The following is a 13,090-nucleotide window of genomic DNA, read 5'->3' as shown; positions in this document are numbered from 1 at the left end:
TCTGCGTTCCCATCGCCGATTTTCCGGGGGCCTGCCTTTGGAGAATCTCTGCCTCCGAAAGGGACGGGAGGAACCAGAGTGGAATCTCGGAAAGGACTTTTTGCCCTCTGACGCTTTGTCCAGCACATCCTCCAGCTGTTTCCCAAAAAGCAGGTGACCGTCACAGGGCACCGCGCACAATTTGTGTTTGGATTGCAGATCTCCTGGACAGCCCTTCAGCCACAATGCCCGTCTGGCCTGATTAGACAATCCCGCAGAACGAGCACCCAGCCTAATAACATCCGCTGAGGAATCTGCCAAAAAGGCCGCAGCCCCCTGGAGAAGCAGAAATTTTGACAGGATCTTGTCACGGGAGGTGTTATTCCGCAACTGATCCTCAACCTGTTGGAGCCAGATCATGAGAGAACGGGCTGTACAGGTATTTGCTATGGCCAGCCTCAAGCTCCCCGCAGAAGTCTCCCATAGGTGCTTAAGAATGACATCTGCTTTTTTGTCCAGGGGGGATCTTTCAATGTACCCGAGTCCTCCAGGGGAATGCCGCCCTGCCGAGAACACTTCGCAACGGCAGCATCGATCCGGGGCGCCTTGTCCCATACGGTAGCCTTGTCCTCATCAAAGGGATATTTCCGTTTGGAGGAGGAGGGGAGAGAGCCTGCTTTGTCCGGACGCTTCCACTCCTTCTGAATAAGTGCCTCAATTTTGTTGTTGACCGAAAAGGTACGCTTCTTCCTATCTTCCAGACCTCCAAACATCACATCCTGTGGAGAGATCTCAAAATGGCAGTTTGGAGAAGGCACCCTTCAAATCTCAGGGACCTGGAGCAGTTTGCCAAAGAAGAATGGTCTAAAATTCCAGCAGAGCATTGTAAGAAACTCATTGATGGTTACCGGAAGCGGTTGTTCGCAGTTATTTTGGCTAAAGGTTGTGCAACCAAGTATCAGGCTAAGGGTGCCAATACTTTTGTCTGGCCCATTTTTGGAGTTGTGTGAAATGATCAATGATTTTATTTTTGTTTCATTCTCTTTTGTGTTTTTTTTCATTGCAAGCAAAATAAATGAAGATAATACCAAAGAATTTGTAATTGTAATTATTTTCAAGAAGAAACTGAGTATTATCTGACAGAATTGCAAGGGTGTCAATACTTTTAGCCAGCACTGTGTGGCTAAAAGTATTATATAATAATATATTAGTATATAACTTATATAATATATATATAATCTTGGCTAACGAGAACAATCCGTTCTGGGACTGTGCTTGTTAACCAAGTTACTCGTTCAGCAAAGCAAGATTTCCCATGGGAAATCATTGCAATGCAGACGATTTGTTCCACAACGTGTTAAATGTCCCATCCTGGTCCCCTATTCTGTCATTCCACACACGCACAAACACACAGAAACACACAAACACACACAAACACACACACACACACAAACACACACACACACAAACACACACAAACACACACAAACACACACAAACACACACAAACACACATATTATATGCTCAAGTCGTCATTGCAATGCAGACAATTCATTCCACGACTTGTTAAATGTCCCATCCTGGTCCCCTATTGGCACAAACCCAGGACCCCAGCGCTGCAAGGCTGCAGTGCTAACCACTGAGCCACCGTGCTGCCCATGGTTGTAGTAATCTTGTTGTAGTAATCTCATAGGGCCATTCATTGATTGAAGGGTTTTCTTGAGCTTGCATGTGTGAGAGCGAGGGCTCAGTTCACTTTAGCTGGAAGTATTTCAACATCTGCCATCTTCCTGTATGTTAGGTATGGTAAGATAAATATAAAATTATGATGTCTTAAAGGGTCCTGCCTTCTGGGGGTCACTAGAACAGCATCTGTGATTCGTTTCAGTGGCTGTTTTGCTCCCTGCACACTGTCATTGTGCAATGTGCACAGTGGCAGCGCACTCTATGTTGCAAGCTCAGATCCACAGAGCCGTCAACAGAGCTGCACGCACTGTCCGTGTGCGGTATCTAAGTACCAGGTGGCATGCAGAGACCAGCGCCGCCTTTGCAAGTGATGACACAACACGAGGATAATGCCTTCATGATATTTGATGTATCTATGCATCATAGTCGAGAAGGGGTTCCCTACACATGAGGTATAGGTGTATCATAGCGATTATGTGGGAACATAGGCTGTGCTCATGTGATTGACGCCAGGTGTTCAGCTCAAGTAATACCGTAGCTGAGCTCTGGCTGTCACTGCAACTTCCACTGGTCATGCCACCCCTGGCTAATTCACCCCCTAAATGCAGTGATCAATAGCAATCGCAGGAAATAGGAGGCTAGGAGAGGGAGTAGGCTCCCTCTCCCATGGATCAGCATATTGCGATGCATTATATCAGTGATCAGATCAATAAATGTTACTGTCTCATAAGTGAGAAAAAAAAAGTGGAAAAAAGAATATTTAGAAAATTAAATCCCAAAAGAAAGGATAATAAAAATAGTATACTAATAAATACATATATTTATGTAAGAACAAAAATAATGAAGAAAAAAAAAGTACATATATTTGGCATTGTCATGTCTGGAACAACTCAATCTATAAAACAGTCATACTAGATACTACTTCAGTAAACACCGTAAAAAAAACAAACAAAAAAACGTGACAAAAAACTATGCTTTATTATCATACCACCAAAAAATAAATAAATAAGTAAAACCACGATCGAAAAGTGGCGTAACTAAAAAATGATATAGCTGAAAATGGAATCTTGTCCAGCAAAAAAAAAAAAAAAACAAAAACCACCATACAGGTCCAGCAAAGATGGGCTGCAGTGTGTACATCGCCCAGGCCAAAAACCAATACTCTACCAGGATACAGCTAAACCCCCACTAAAGTGGAGGCATCACAGGTGCAGGAGGAGCAAATCACACACACACACACACACACACACACACACACACACACACACACTTGCATGGAATGGAGGGGGCGATTGCTAGATGATAAAACTACACACTGATGGCTTGCATAGAGCACTGGTTCACACATGCAGATAACACAGTCACAAGCCCGCAGCCTATTAAGTGACGCCCATACTATTAGATCAGGCGGGCTGCCAAGCCGTACCCCACCTGTGTATCATGCACGGACAGACACTCTACAATGCAAGGCCCAACAGAAAATTGGGCTTGTGACTGTGTATCTGCATGTGTGAACAGCGCTCTATGCAAGCCATCAGTGTGTAGTTTTATCATCCAGCAATCGTCCCCCTCCATTCCATGGAGGTGTGTGTGTGATTTTCTCCTGCTGCACCTGTGATGCCTCCACTTTAGTGGGGGTTTAGCTGTATCCTGATAGAGTATTAGTTTTTGGCCTGTGCGATGTACACACTGCAGCCCATCTTTGCTGTAAGTAATACTTAATTTTTGGAGGATATTTATTCCTCTTTTTGTTGCTATTTTTACCATACAGGTCCATCAGCGGAAAAATAAACAGCTATAGTTGTCAAACTACAGCAATGCAAAAACAATTATTTTTTCTATAAAATTGTTCTCATTGTTTAAAACATTTCAAAAATTTATATAAATGAGGTACTGCTGTAACCGTTCTGATCCAAAGAATAAAGCGGTCTTATCCCTTGCACCACATGGTGAACAGTTAAAAAACACTGTTTTTGAATTCCTGTGTCATGTTTATTCTGCCTCCCAAAATTCAGAATAGAAAGCAAATAAAAAATATTATGTGCCTGAAAATGATACCAATAAAAACGTCAACTCATTCCACAAACACGCCCTTACTTGACTCAATAGGCAGAAATATAGAAAAATAATAGCTCTCTAGCTCTCTAAAAAAAAAAAAAAAAAAAAAAGCATTTTTTAGTGTGTCATAGTGGCAAACATAAAAGACCTATATAAATCCGGTATCACTGTAATGCACCAGCCTAAAGAATAAAACAGTCATCACTTATACCGCAAGAGGAACGGCATAAAAAATAAATAAAACTGGTTGATTTATTCATGCTTACTCTCAAAAGGCAAAATTCACATTTATCCTGCGCTCTAAGCTGAGCATTTACACTGGGGTTTACATCTAAATCTCTGAAATACTTGATTCAGACAGAAACAACTATGGAAGATTTTCTATAATGAGGCAGAGGGAGACTCATTGGACTAGGTCTGTCCTATGATCTGGTGGTGTCCATCTTTTAAGCATGCATAAAAGCTTGGTCAGCCACAGTTTTGTGCATTTCTGAAAAGAACACCACTGAACAAAGCCCAGATGGAGTCCAAAGTAATGCTGCTGCTTCATTATAGTAAATGGATCCTTCAGGATATCATCTGAATCACGTCATTCAGAGATGTACATAGAAACCCTAATGTAAGTGCTTAGCATAGAGCACAGGATAAATGGGCCTGCTTTTTTGGCATGGCAGTGGCTCTGCCAATGTGACATGACACTCTCAAACCATTTCGGCAGAATCTTCACTCCAACATCGTGCTCCTTCCTTCTGCGCTTTCGACTATACCTCAAAAGTAGTATTCGACCACATATGGGGTATTGGCATACTCGGGAGAAATTGTGTAACAAGTTGTTTTCTTCTAGTAACCCTTTTGAAAATTAAAAATTTGGGCCAGAACAAATGTCGCGGGCGGAGGAGGGGACGCTGCGCTCACCCACTGCTCGGGTCCGGCTGCTGCTGCTGCTCAGTGGTGGCTCGAGCGGTGGGCCGGATCCCGGGGTCTCGAGCGGCGTTCCTCACCCGTGAGTGAAAGGGGAGAATTGGTGTGTGTGGTTTGGGGGATATTGTCCGTGACGCCACCCACGGTTGTGGTGAAGTTGTGACACCACCGCTGCTCTGGACGAGGATCCCGGGAGCGATGACAGGGAGCAGCTTGGATGTTGTTTCTCCCCTCCGTGGGTAGGGGGGTTGGTTGTCCCGGGGCCCGGTGAGGGTTTGGGGATGACAGGCGGGTTACGGGGCCTGGTGAGGTGCAGGGTCACGGGGGCAGCGCTGTGCCTCACGGCACGGTGGTACTCACTCAGCCAGTAATTCACACAGAGTCTCTGGTCAAACAAACGGCTGGATGGACGGGTCCCACAGGCGGCTGCAGTTGTTCTCCTCCCGGTAGGTTGATGGTGACTGCCTTTCCCTGCACCTGTGTTGCGTTTACGGTTTCAATGGCTTCCCACCGGTAACCCGCTCCCCAGCTTGGATGGATGCTGAGGGAGCCCCTTTTGCCCGCAGGCTCTGGCCCTGGGAACTGTAGCCTTGGCAGTGACTGTGTTTACCTCTATGGTGTGAGCTGTTGCCTTCAATCGGGTCTTGGCTGCTGGGAAACCCCGGAGGTTCCCTTCGCTAACGGATTTGACCGGTTTTACGGCGACTCCTAGCCTGGTCGGGGTCCGTAGGCCCTGCCGAATGGTGCTGGCTTCTCTTCACTCCCCGATCTGGTACCGGCGGGCCACCGACCGTCCCCGGTCCGTACGGTTCACTTCAATCAGCCTCTCCTGCAGATGGTCACCACCGTCTGCCAACCTTGCTGTCTGTGCCCGGGCCACACATCCGGACACAGTCAGGCTGCTCCTCTACCACTTCCCTCCAAAACTACACACTGCCTACTTTTCCCGCCTCCAAGACTGTGAACTCCTCGGTGGGCGGGACCAACCGCCTGGCCCACCCCCTGGTGTGGACATCAGCCCCTGGAGGAAGGCAACAAGGATTTGTGTTTGGCTTCGGTGTGCCTAGCCGGGGTGTAGGGTGTGTTGGTGTAGTACCTGTGATGACCTGGCTTGTCCAGGGCGCCACACAAACAGTTATTAGCAGAATTTTTAATTTATTCAGCCCAATTTTATGCAATTCTGTGAATCGCCTGTGGGTTAAAAATGCTCACTACACCCCTGGATGAATTCCTCAAATGTTGTAGTTTGCAAAATGAGCTAACTTGTGGAGATTTCACCTGTTTTTGCATGTCTACGGCTCTTCAAAATGTGACATGGCATCCACAATCTATTCCAGCTAAAATGGTGCTCCAAATGTTTTTCATCACATATGCGATGCGTTAACAGTGAACACAGGAGAAATTGCACAAATTTGTCCTGTTACCCTTGTGAAAATGAAAAGACTAGGTTAAAGCAACATTTTTGTAGGAAAAGTTTGATTTCTTATTTTCACAGTTTAATATTACAAAATTCTGTGAAGCACCTGGGGGTTCAAGGTACTGACCACACCTCTAAATAAATATCTTGAGTGGTGTAGTTTCCAAAATGGGATCACTTATGGGGATTTCCACTGTTTAGGCACATCAGGGACTCTACAAACATGACGTCTGCTATCTATTCCAGACTGAAAAAGTCAAATAGCGCTCCTTCCCTTCCAAGCCCTGCCGTGCACCCAAACAGTAGTTTTCCACCTCATATGGGGTATCTGAAAACTCATGAGAAATTGCACAACAAATTGTAAGGTCCAATTTCTCCTGTTACTCTTGTGAAAATGCAAAATTTGGAGCTAAAGCAACATTTGTAAGGAGAAAAAGTAAAATAATTTGTTAACCTCCACATTGCTTTAATTCCTGTGAAGCACCTGAAGGATTAATAAAGTTCCTGAATGTGGTTTTGCACACTTTGATGGGTGAAGCTTTTAGAATGTTGTCATTTTTAGGTATTTTCTGTCACACAGGCCCCTAAATTCACCTCAGATGTGAGGTGCTCCCTAAAATATGTTTCACAAAATTGTGCTGATGTAAAGTAGACTTGTAGCAAATGTTATTTATTAACTAATTTTGTGTATTATAACCATCTAGTTTTAGGGGTACTTTGCACACTACGACATCACAAGCCGATGTTTGCGATGCCGAGCGCGATAGTCCCCGCCCCCGCCGCAGCTGCGATATCTTGTGATAGCTGCCGTAGCGAACATTATCGCTACGGCAGCTTCACATGCACATACCTGCCCTGAGACGTCGCTTTGGCCGGCGGCCCGCCTTCTTTCTAAGGGGGCGGGTCGTGCGGCATCACTGCGACGTCACACGGCAGGCGGCCAATAGAAGCGGAGGGGCGGAGATGAGCGGGACGTAAACATCCCGCCCACCTCCGTCCTTCCGCATAGCCGGCGTGAGCCGCAGGACGCAGGTAAGCTGATGTTCCTCGCTCCTGCGGCTTCTCACACAGCGATGTGTGCTGCCGCAGGGGAACGAGGAGCAACATCGTACCGTCGCTGCAGCGAAATTATGAAAATGTCGGACACTACACCGATGATACGATTTCGACGCTTTTGCGCTCGTTAATCGTATCAAAAAGGATTTACACACTCAGATATCGACAGCGACGCCGGATGTGCGTCATTTTCAATTTGACCCCATCGACATCGCACCTGCGATGTCGTAGTGTGCAAAGTACCCCTAAGTCCAAAAACTTGAGAAATTTTCAAAAGTTTGTAAAACATTAGTTATTTTGATAAACGGAAATCATATCAACCAAAATTTACCACCATCATGAAGTACAACGTGTCCCAAACAAAAAGTCTCAGAATCACTGGGATATGTATAAACATTTCAGAATTATTACCAGATAAAAGTGACACTGGTTAGGAAGGTGAAAAGAGGCTTGGGAATGAAGGGTATAATATAATATACGAGTCCGGAAAGCGCTACATTTAAATGCGTTTCCCCCCTCCCTCCACATTTATTAAATTGGCTGAGGTCAAAATTGTAATGTAGCGAACCCCCTTATTTGCAGATTTTTACTATTTTTTAGGTTTCCTACAAACAAGTGTATGCACTGTGTGTAAATTATACGCCGTTTAGGCCCGTTTCACACGTCAGTGAAAAACACTGACGTTTTTCACTGGCGTGTAAAACACGCACATGTCCCTCCGTGTGCCGTGATTCACGGCACACGTGGGTTGTCTAAGTGCAATCCGGGCTCCGTTCTCCGTGGCCTGTGATTGCACTTAGAGATTAACTCACCTGTGCGCGCTCCCGCTCTCCATGGTGCTGATCGCTCCCGTGGTGCAGCAACAGGCCGGCGCTGACCCCCGCAGCAGCTGCTACCGGGTCGGCTTTGTCGTGCATCATGAATATGTGCGACAGTAATGAGCCGGCTCTGAAGCAGCAGGCTGCACGGGCTGCAGAGGACATCGCTGGAGCCGGGTGAGTTAAAATGCTTTTTATTTTAGAATCAAGTTTTTTTCTGGCACGTGTTTCACGGACCACACCACTGCGTGGTCCGTGGGACATCAGTGATGCCAGAAAAAAATGGACATGTCTCCGTGCGGCAATCACGAACACGCGGGTACGCTGCACGGAGACACGTGCAGTGACAAATCACTGATGTGTGAGCAGACCCATTCATTATAATGGGTCTGCGTATGTCAGTGATTCTGATACGTTTAAAAAAAAGCACAAACGTACCAGAATCACTGACGTGTAAAAGGGGCCTTAGATGGATTTATTTCTTTTGCAATAGTGGTGGCTATATATTTTTTAAGACTGCACAACAGTAGCCCCTAAAGGAGGTGTATAGGATATTAAAAGGTTTCACGCTGACTCGAATATGTGAAATGCTAGCATTGTATAACGATTGGTTTGGATTTGGCTGTCTTCACATAGTTTTGGGCTCCATATTTTAAAAAAGATATTCAGACGTTAGGATCAGTTCAAAGGCAGACAACTAGATTATTACATGGAAGGCTTTTCATATGACATGAGGTTGGAAAAGTTGAGCTTGTTTAGCTTAGGCTAGTTTCACACGTGTTGAACGGTATCCGTTGCATTACGTTGTGTGACGGATGCAACGGATGTGTTGCATATAGTGGCACAACGGATGCTGCAAAACAATGGAATCCGTTTTAATTTTTTTTTTTTTTTTTTACAGTTTTACCGGCGGCAGACTATTGTGAACGATCAGCTGATCGCTCCCAGTAACCGGCCGCCGGGTGATCAGCTGATCGCTCCCAGTAGCCGGCCGCCGGGTGATCAGCTGATCGCTCCCAGTAGCCGGCCACCGGGTGATCAGCTGATCGCTCCCAGTAGCCGGCTGCCGGGTGATCAGCTGATCGCTCCCAGTAGCCGGCTGCCGGGTGATCAGCTGATCACTCCCAGTAGCTGGCCGCCGGGTGATCAGCTGATCGCTCCCAGTAGCCGGCCGCCGGGTGATCAGCTGATCGCTCCCAGTAGCCGGCTGCCGGGTGATCAGCTGATCACTCCCAGTAGCTGGCCGCCGGGTGATCCAGCTGATCGTTCCCAGTAGCCGGCCGCCGGGTGATCCAGCTGATCGCTCCCAGTAGCCGGCCGCCGGGTGATCAGCTGATCGCTCCCTGCAGCCGGCCGCCAGGTAATCAGCTGATTGCTCCCAGTAACCGGCCGCCGGGTGATCAGCTGATCGCTCCCAGTAGCCGGCCGCCAGGTGATCAGCTGATCGCTCCCTGCAGCCGGCCGCCAGGTAATCAGCTGATTGCTCCCAGTAACCGGCCGCCGGGTGATCAGCTGATCGCTCCCAGTAGCCGGCCGCCGGGTGATCAGCTGATCGCTCCCTGCAGCTGGCCGCCAGGTGATCAGCTGATCGCTCCCTGCAGCCGGCCGCCAGGTAATCAGCTGATTGCTCCCAGTAACCGGCCGCCGGGTGATCAGCTGATCGCTCCCAGTAGCCGGCCGCCGGGTGATCAGCTGATCGCTCCCTGCAGCTGGCCGCCGGGTGATCAGCTGATCGCTCCCAGTAACCGGCCGTCGAGTGTTCAGCTGATCGCTCGACCGCCGAGAATGTGTGCGGGGCGCGGAGTGCGGGGTGGGTGGAGCCGAGCGGGGCCATGGCGCTGAGGACAGGTGAGTGTGTGTGTGTATACATGCGGAGTGGAGTGCGGGAGGGGGCGGAGCCAAGCGGGGAAGTGTCGGGCTCCCTGCACACGTAGCCAGGGTAAATATCGGGTATAACTAGGCAAAGCACTTTGCTTGGTTACCCGATATTTACCCTGGTTACGGGTGCAGGGAGCCAGAGAGAGCATGCGCAGTGAAATCCTGAGGATTCCGTTGCTCAAAAAAAGTTACATGCTGCGTTCCTCCCGCTGGGCGGAAGCATCGGCGCGTCGCCCAGCGGAAGCAATGCAGGTCCTTTTGGCACAATCCGTCATCCATACAAGTCTATGGGAAACAGCGGAATCCGTTAACGGATTCCGCTGTTTTCCAAAAGGGCGGATTGTGACGGAAGCAAAACAATGTAAGTGTGAAAGTACCCTTAGAAAAAAAGTCGACTCACAGGAAATCTCATTTATATGTATAAATACATGTGTGGTCAATACAAAGGACTACATGAATTACAGGTTTAGAAAAAAAAAGATTCCGGAAGCTAAACAGGAAAAAGTTCTTTACAGTTAGAGCAGTCAGACTGTGGAATGCCCTACCACAAGAGGTAGTAATGGCAGATACTATAACAGCTTTTAAAAAAGGGCTGGCTGATTTCCTCAGTACACACAACATTGTGGGTTATAGATAATTAAGTGACAAAATATATAATAGGTGGCGTAAGGTTGAACTTTGTGAACCTAGGTCTTTTTTATATCTATGTAACTATAACCATGATGCTCATCTCAGGACCACTTTATGGGCAATTTACATCCAATCATGAGCCAACTAAATGAGCACGGTGTGAAAACAGCCAAGACCTAACAGCATCCTAATATAACATCAGAATATATTTTCTAGGAGAAAATAAATTTTGCACACAATTTTATAAAAAGGTTTTGTGCAAAAGAGCATCAGTATGTAACTTCTGTATTGTGTTCAGTTTATGTCAACACAACATGCTGTTTGATGAATTAGGCAAAACTATCAGGAGAATATGAAAATTTGAAGCCACGTACTTTCTTGGACATCTGGTTTTGTTCTTGGTTCTAGGCCTTAAGCTCAGTTCTGTTCCTGAACATATGTATTAAGTTTATATGACTATATATGCCTACTAAGTTTGGTTCTGTTCCCAAATCTATGTATAAAGCACAATTCTGTTCCCCTATCTATGTAGTAACCTTGGTTTTGCTGATGTGTCTATGTAACATGCTTCGTTCTGTTCCGTAACTTGGTTCAGAAATAAGAAGTCAGCATAGTTTTGGTACAGTATCTATGTATTCATCTTGGTTCTGTTGCTGTATCTATGTAGTAACCTTGATTCTGTATCTTTGTAGTAAGGTTGTTTCTGTTCCCATATTTATGTGGTAAGATCATCTTTGTTTTGGTATCTATACAGTAAGTTAGTTCCACTCCAGTATATATGTAATGTTTGTAGCAACCCTTGTTTCTGCTTTTGTCTTTAAGTATTAAAATGGCTGTCCACTTCTCGTAACAAGTCTCAATCAGCGTGTTTGCAGGAGTAAAATAATAACATTTATACTCCTCCAGTTCTGGCGCCGTTCCAGTGGTGTTAGCACTCGCTCTTCCGGGCTCAAATTAGATTATGTCAAGTGAGCCCTCCATCCAATCAGTGCTGACATCATACTCCCCATCTTTGGAATTAGACATCACAAAGAAGTCAGAGCTGCGCCTGCCCGCTCACTTCCTTTTGATGTCCAATATGCTGGAAGGCAGAAAGAGTGAAGCCAGAGTCTATGGGGTACAGGGCTTATGTGACATAATCTAATGTGAACCCTGGGACAGCAAGTGCCGACACCGCTAGAACAGTGGTGAGTATAAAATGTTAGTGGTGAAAACATGCCAATTTGAGATAAGGTTGTACAAGTAGTGGACTACCCCTTTAGGCTTGGTTCTATACATTAAGCTTGGTTCCGTTCCTATATCTATATGGGAAATTTGGTTCTGTTCCGGTCCTCTATTGTAAGTGTCAGCTCTCTGGTGAAGATGATGCTATATATAGCGTCTGGTGTATTGACTTTTATGTCACAAACTACTAGATTTGGGATGCTGATGCTCTGAGAAAGACAACAAGTTAAGTTATCATGGTGTATACCACTGAACTACACCATATCACATCACCTACCAGCAATACAAAAGAAAACACAAATTCTTGGTTCTTCCAAACGGTCGTGTTATTACTAACAGCTCAATAATGTATCTAGGATTGGACATGCGTGTGCGCTCCCAATATAAAACCACCACCAGTAATCATAATATATAATGCTCTCTTAGTGCTGAAAAAAATGATTTAATGGAGAGATAAGCAGGCTAAAGATGGGCCAGTGCTTTTAGATTTCCCCCAATCTCCTAGCAAAGGGTGTAATATTAACTCCTTCATCCCTCGGACGATTTTCCGTTTTTGTTTATTGCTCTCCTTCTTCCGAGAGCCGTAACTTTTTTTTTTATTATTATGCTGTCAATCTTGCCATATGAGGGCTTTTTTGTGGGATGAGTTGTAATTTTAAATGAAACCATAAGTTTTAGCATGTAGTGTATTGGAAAATGACAAAACAATTCCAAGTACGCAAACATTTTTTAAAAATAGTGTGATTGCACGATTGTTTTTGGGGTATTTTATTCACCTTGTTCACAATATGGCAAAACTGATGTGCCGGTGTGATGCCTCAGGTTGGTATGTGTTCGTACACACCAAACATGTATAGGTTTACTTTTTAAAAAATTCAGAAGCTTGTCGAAAAAAAGTTGTGCACTCTTTGCGCCATTTTCTGCAACCTGTAGTGTTTTCATTTTTCGGGATATGGGGCTCAGTAATGGCTTATTTTTTGCGTCTTGAGCTGAAATTTTTAACGGCACCATTTTTGCACAGATGCTACATTTTGATCGCCTGTTACTGCACTTTTCGCAAAATTTGCAAGGACTAAAAAACGTTATGATGTTTGAAAATTTTTTGCTGCTATGTAGTTTACCAATTGGATTGATTTTATATTTTGATAGATCGGGCATTTATTAACGCGGCGTTACTAAATGTGTAATTTTTTTAACCCTTTAATTTTCAAATGGGGCAAATGGGAGTGGTGATTTGAACTTTTAAGTTTTTTACATTTTTTTTTTTTAAACTTTTGTTTTTTTACTTTACTTTACTAGTCCCCCTAAGGGACTATAAGGATCAGCAGTCTGATCGCTTGTTCATCTCTGCTGATCAGAGCTGCATCGCTCCGATCAGCAGAAATGCTCGTCTTCTGTTACATCCAGCGCTCTGTCGGCTGT

General features: G+C 45.5%; 1 protein-coding gene across 1 annotated transcript in view; it reads right to left on the bottom strand.

The window, feature by feature from the left end:
- The window catches only part of ZCCHC7 (zinc finger CCHC-type containing 7), a 232,265-nt gene that overhangs the window by 80,375 nt on the left and 138,800 nt on the right, over nt 1–13,090 (bottom strand). The gene's annotated exons all lie outside the window — the stretch shown is intronic.

This window comes from Anomaloglossus baeobatrachus, chromosome 1, assembly GCF_048569485.1.
Source record: "Anomaloglossus baeobatrachus isolate aAnoBae1 chromosome 1, aAnoBae1.hap1, whole genome shotgun sequence".
NCBI classification, from domain to species: Eukaryota; Metazoa; Chordata; class Amphibia; order Anura; family Aromobatidae; genus Anomaloglossus; species Anomaloglossus baeobatrachus.
This window is presented reverse-complemented; position numbering and strand designations above follow the sequence as displayed.